Below are 6,000 nucleotides of genomic sequence, written 5' to 3' on the forward strand. Positions count from 1 at the left end.
CTGGTCCACGGGGTCACGAAGAGTCGGACACGACTAAACAACAAACAAATAAATAAATATATTCTTTTAGCATATTACATATTTCTAAAGGAATAGGCAGATATTTTTCAAGAGTGTTTAATTTATTTTCTTACATTTATCTCCTGCCATGCCTCAACCATGGAGCCCAAGATGGCATACATGGGATTCCCAGATGGTCACTATCCAAGCCCTGCCAAGAAACAGCCGTGCTTAGCTTCAACAATATGGTGGCCCTATGTGCCTTTAGACCATATCTGTATAATCATACTTCCAATTTTATATTATTGATACAAAAAAGGCAAGGATAAACAAGAGCAATTCTTATCCAGGAGTACAACTCCAGAAGAACATAAATATGATCTGTTATTACCAGTAAAAGGATACCTTTCAGGGTAGATAAAATAAGCCACGTGTTCTAAGGTAACCCCCATCTAACAAAATTATGACCTTGCTATATTTATACACATGGGTGCAGTTTTCATGCACTATTATAGTCCCATATTATATATCTTTAAATCATGCTGCGAAAGTTTCTGCCTTTCCCAAATGCCTCCTCTAATTTAGGATGAACAACTGCTCTCATAAAGAAAAACTGCTGCTGCTGCTGTTTATTGGACTGAGAAAGGTCTCGCTGACTAATGTCCCAGGATTAAATGAATGTGGAATAATAAGAGCTGATTTATTTGTGCTCTGGTAGGATAAAGCTGCCACTGATTTTACAAGAAACTATTCATCTGAGGGCTACTATAGCTAGTAAATTGTGGCTGTTGCTGAAAATAGTCTCTAGGCCTTTGTGTAATCTATAGGGTAGCTGTGTCATAATAAAGCCATTGTGGGTGTTTGGTGTGTTTAAAAGGCCCCGCTTTTATTCCTGCCCTGTGGAATTCTAAAAATTAACCTAAGGTTTCTCCTGGAAATTCTGATGGCTTCTGCTCTCAGCCTACAATTTTACATCAGGAAACAGAAAAACAAAAACAAAAAATAGCTGTTGATAAAATAGAGCTGAGGATATATGAGGCCTAAGGCTTGTTTTTGTTTTGTTTTTATTCTCCCTAGAGGAAAAATGCCCATCGCTCAGTGATATAGCACTGGGGAATGCACCCAGAAGTCCCCAGGCCTATTCCCAGGCCTCTCCAGTTGAAACAATCTAATATTTACACTGGTAGCCATAGGTAACAAGCAGTTCCATGCAAGAAAGTGAGCACTGCAGGTTGGAGGATGATGGTGACAGATGACAGATGGAGCTCTCTGACTCTCTTCTGCATCCAGAAACTATGAGGGCTTCCAGAGGCAGGAAGGCACTCATCTGTGTTGAGCACTGAAATTCAGCAGCTTTCCCGTTCTCTTCTGCCAGCCTCTAGCAGTCTAGTAACTTTTGTGAGCTTATTTACAAGGCTAAGTTAAAGGTTCACAGGCAACGGGGCATGGACAGCTGCTCCCAGTAAGAGTAGACTTTGGGCTGGGTGTCCTAGATGTGCCTTGGTTTAATGACAAAGTCTTTGTATAATGCAGCTTCTTGTGGATCTAGTACAGCGCCACACACAGGAATTCTAAATCTTTATTTATTAATGTCTTCAGTACTATCATAAAAAGGTAAAGGTAAAGGTACCCCTGACCAACTGGTCCAGTTGTGACCGACTCTGGGGTTGCGCGCTCATCTCGCTCAAGAGGCCGGGAGCCGGCGCTTGTTCGGGTCACGTGGCTGGCTTCCGGGTCACGTGGCCAGCATGACTAAGCCACTTCTGGCGAGCCAGCACCAGCGCAGCACACGGAAACGCCGTTTACCTTCCCGCTGGAGAGCGGTCCCTATTTATCTACTCGCACTTTGAGTTGCTTTCGAACTGCTAGGTGGACAGGAGCTGGGACCGAGCAACGGGAGCTCACACCGTCGCGGGGATTCGAGCCGCCGACCTTTCGATCAGCAAGTCCTAGGCTCTGTGGTTTAACCCACAGCGCCACCCGCGTCCCTCAGTACTATCATAGATAACCCTAAACTTTTGGAAAGGCTTAGTCTAGGCTGGAGTGGGGTGTTGCTTGTTTGTTGTTGAATTAGTCCATCTTGCCATATGAACACAAGAAGATGGTTTCATGGGAACTGGGGTAACTCAGTTATATCTCTTCTTGCCAACTACTGCTACTGTTTGCCAACTATTTAGAAGTTTAGTTGAACCATATTTTGAATGTTTTCCTGTTATGGTATCTGTCTTATCCCTAGTTTCTGGATAACTACTTACCGTACCTACCTAGATAAAGGCTAAGCAGATATGACCATATTAACCCATTTGTTCTGGACAGGGCATTTAATTGTCATATTGATACATTCCATGCGGATAGGGTACAAGTCCAAGGCATGGTCTCTGACTTCAGATTCCTCCTTCCTCTCACCAGTGACTCTGGGCCATGGTAAAGGGAAAAGAATCTATGTAAAGAAACACTAAAAGGGGGTTCACATACCATTTACTGTGGTTCCAGCATGCTCCCACCCTAGGTTTTTAAAGCCAGATTTGACATGACATTAGCTACAATCCACCTGTACCCGGTTGATTTTAGAGAAATACTTTTCTTTAGTGTACTTTTCCTTAAACTAGTTTCCATGTGATCCAAAAATGAAAGCCACCATTCTGCTGTAGCGCAAACAGTTCAACTAATGTCATATACAGATGGAAGCTTCAGCAACTTGGGGAAAGAAATAATTGAGTGAAAACATCCCCACCTCTGCTCTGATAGGAACAGTAGCAGGAGAAAGCCACTTGCAAATGCAGAGTGGGAGGTACCTCACAGTGCTTCAAGCCACTAGCTTGAATACCACCACAGTATATTATCTCCATATAGGAGAACGGGTGAACAGTGTGAACAGAACAAGGCACATGTTGAGTGTTCTTCAAGGAGCACTTCTCACAGCACAGGAAGCACATGGGTTTTTTTTGCACAGGAAATGATCTCCATGAAGCAAATGTGTATAATGTGTAATGGTGACAACATCAATAGGCAATTTAATATATCGAATAAGTAACTGCTGGTGAATCTTATCCATGAAATGCATTGCACTTCACTCTATGTTTTGTGGTGTTTTTTGTTTTTGGTGTTCTTAAATGGAAGGTTATTACCCTTTTATTTTTATATAATGTTTTATAATTGAGTTCTCTGGCTTGCAGGTTCAGGAGCCCCATCTCCAATTTTAGCTATAGTCAGTCTCTTCCAGACATTATAAACATTTCTTGTAGTGTTCATTTAATGGATTCAGAGAGGAGTCCCACCGGGAAGGCCTATTGTCAAAATAATACCACAGCTTTAAGTTCCTATTAAAGACTGTGTGAACCAAGCAGTCAGATTGCTACATCACTGATAATTGTTGGAAACTTACCAAAGCCACTGAGATATCCAGGTCTTCACACTCTTGAGGCATAAAAGAAAGATTAAACTGCAAGAAACCAGTATTTTTCTGGGGCTGTTAGGCAAGCATTAAAAAAAGAACCTTACCACTCCACCTGTTTCCATACATTTTCCAAAATGTTTTACATAAACTCCTCAAATAGCTAGATATACCTATGACTAATCATCACAAAAAGGGATTAAACACAGCAAAAAAGGGATGTTTGTTAGTCTGAGAAAGTATACCTACACCTTTCCTTTATTAGTGGTGGAAAACTCCAAATTGATGGGAGGAAACTCATCACATGGGAGCTTTGCTTATAAGCTAACAGTATTTAGTGATTTTGTTGTGGCTGTGGCAGGGAAGGGTTTGAAAAAGTCCTCATCCTGATCCCACCCCCTGTCTCCCATCTAGAGCTGGGGGAATTGCAGAATTTGGTGCATTTTTCATCATGTCAAGTCTGGCCCTAAATAATTAAGAGGTTAGTTTCTAAACCAAAAAAGGTGATAGGTTTCAAGTAGGCAAGTTATGCAGAAGACTTGACACTTCTAAGTACCATATTTTTTGCTCTATAACACACACCCAACCATAACATGCACATAGTTTTTAGAGGAGGAAAATCCGTAGGCATGCCACCCGTAGGCATTCCCTCCATAACACACACAGACATTTCCCCTTACTTTCTAGGAGGAAAAAAGTGAGTGTTATGGTGCAAAAAATACAGTAATTGCAGGGGCTGGCTGTGATTACTCAATGAGGAAGGAAGGATGCTTTGCACATGCTCAGAGATATAATTTGCTTTCTTACGTCATGCTCTTAAGCAGGCTTTGAAAGGAAAAGTGTGCAGACCCCTCAACATATCATGCAAGTTCTCCAAAGGAGAAATATAACGGAAGCAGAAGAAGGAATTGTCACCTATTAGCTAAGCGGTGGATAGAAAAACCATCTGCTTTTCAGAGACTGGGAGCATTTATTTGTGAAAACTAGGTAACTTGTCGCGCAGCGGTAAATTAATCCAGCAGAGTCTTCTTCATGAACAGAATAAAACTTTACTGAAGAAAATAAACTTGTTCATAATCAGCATAGTTAAAGAGCATACACAGGAGTGCTCATAGCAGCTGCCTTAGTCTTCACAGAGGCACAGATCTTAATTACTGGTTAACGGGGGTCGGTCTGCAACAACGCACTCGCATGCTGAGCTGAGACTGACTCAGAGAGAGACTCTGCATTACAGACTGAGGCCCAGAGAGAAAATGGCTACTTTTTATTGGGAACGCAAGATGAGTGACGAGTCACAGGGACTTGGCCGTTTGCTGCTAGCAGGCTTGGCATGGCTGTGTCGGCCTCGGAGGCCTCACTGCCTTATTGCTTCTGCCCTTTGCCTCACGACATAACTCTTCTGCCCGCCACTGGTAGAGCAGATAGATAACAAACACTTATCTGGACATTGCCGTATGTCCAGAAACTGGGCAGAAATCGCTGAAATGTGCGGGAGAATCTGGGCGCATGGTCAGCCATGTCGGAAGTCTAGATTTTGGCGAAATTTCTTTAAGATAGCTCAAAAACGTCTTCTCAACAACTTTTGTGACCAGATTTTCACTTTTTGAAATATGGCAACACTATGTTAAGCGTGCTTTTAAAATCGCTGGCCACTTACTGGAACTGCCAGCCCAAATCCACCTGGGGGTGGAGAGGGGCAGTTTTAACCCTTTCCTCCCCACACCAGTTTCTTGCACCACCCCCCCTCCAAGCTGCTATTTGCCCTGAGACCCTGGATACTGGACACATACATAAAGTTGGCTGAAGAAAGGAAGGTTGAAGGAGCTAGCACATTCTGGCCCTCAATACCCTTCCTAGAGCATATGCCACACTGTCCCGTTCCTAGGGCTTCATTTCATTTCATTTCCACTGGATGGGATGTGTACATAGACGACTACATAAAGATCAGAGTCATATCCATGAAGTCACTGACATGCAACGCCTGGAAAATTGCCCACAGGGGAATGCAGCCCTCCAGCTGAAAAAGATTAGCCACCTCGCACATGAAGAACCACCGAGGAAGGAAAATTCAAACATGCATATTTTAATTTCTTGAGAGCCATGTGGTTTGAGGCTAAGTTGCTACTCAATAAACTACTAAGGGTGTATTGTTGCCTGAATCCACCCTCAGAGATATTCAAATAAAGGAGTAATCCTTTTCTAGGATTGGCCTTCCTCAGAGGCAACTAATGGAATGATCGAAACTAAATGGCCTCCCCTGCCGTTTATTAGCCCCTGGTACAGAGTTTATATACTGTAGGCTGCCAAACATTCATTTTTCTCATCACTTTCACTGATTTTTTCAAGGATATTTGTATGGATTAATGGAAACGCTTTTATATGTGAACAAAAAGGACAGATGCTCACATTAATGCTTTTGTGTAAATCTGGTAATGCTTACACAGGTAATGGATGCACATTCCATTCAGATTGGCTGGAACCACTTCTATTCATTTTCTTTTACAATGTCTGTGTACTAAAGAGAACCCTTCCTGGATTCAAGCAGACCCCATTATACTTTTAATGATAAATTACTGGTGCTTTTCTTCACAGCTGTATGCCCCTTC

The sequence above is a fragment of the Podarcis vaucheri genome (assembly GCF_965113315.1).
Source record: "Podarcis vaucheri genome assembly, chromosome: 11".
NCBI lineage: Eukaryota > Metazoa > Chordata > Lepidosauria > Squamata > Lacertidae > Podarcis > Podarcis vaucheri.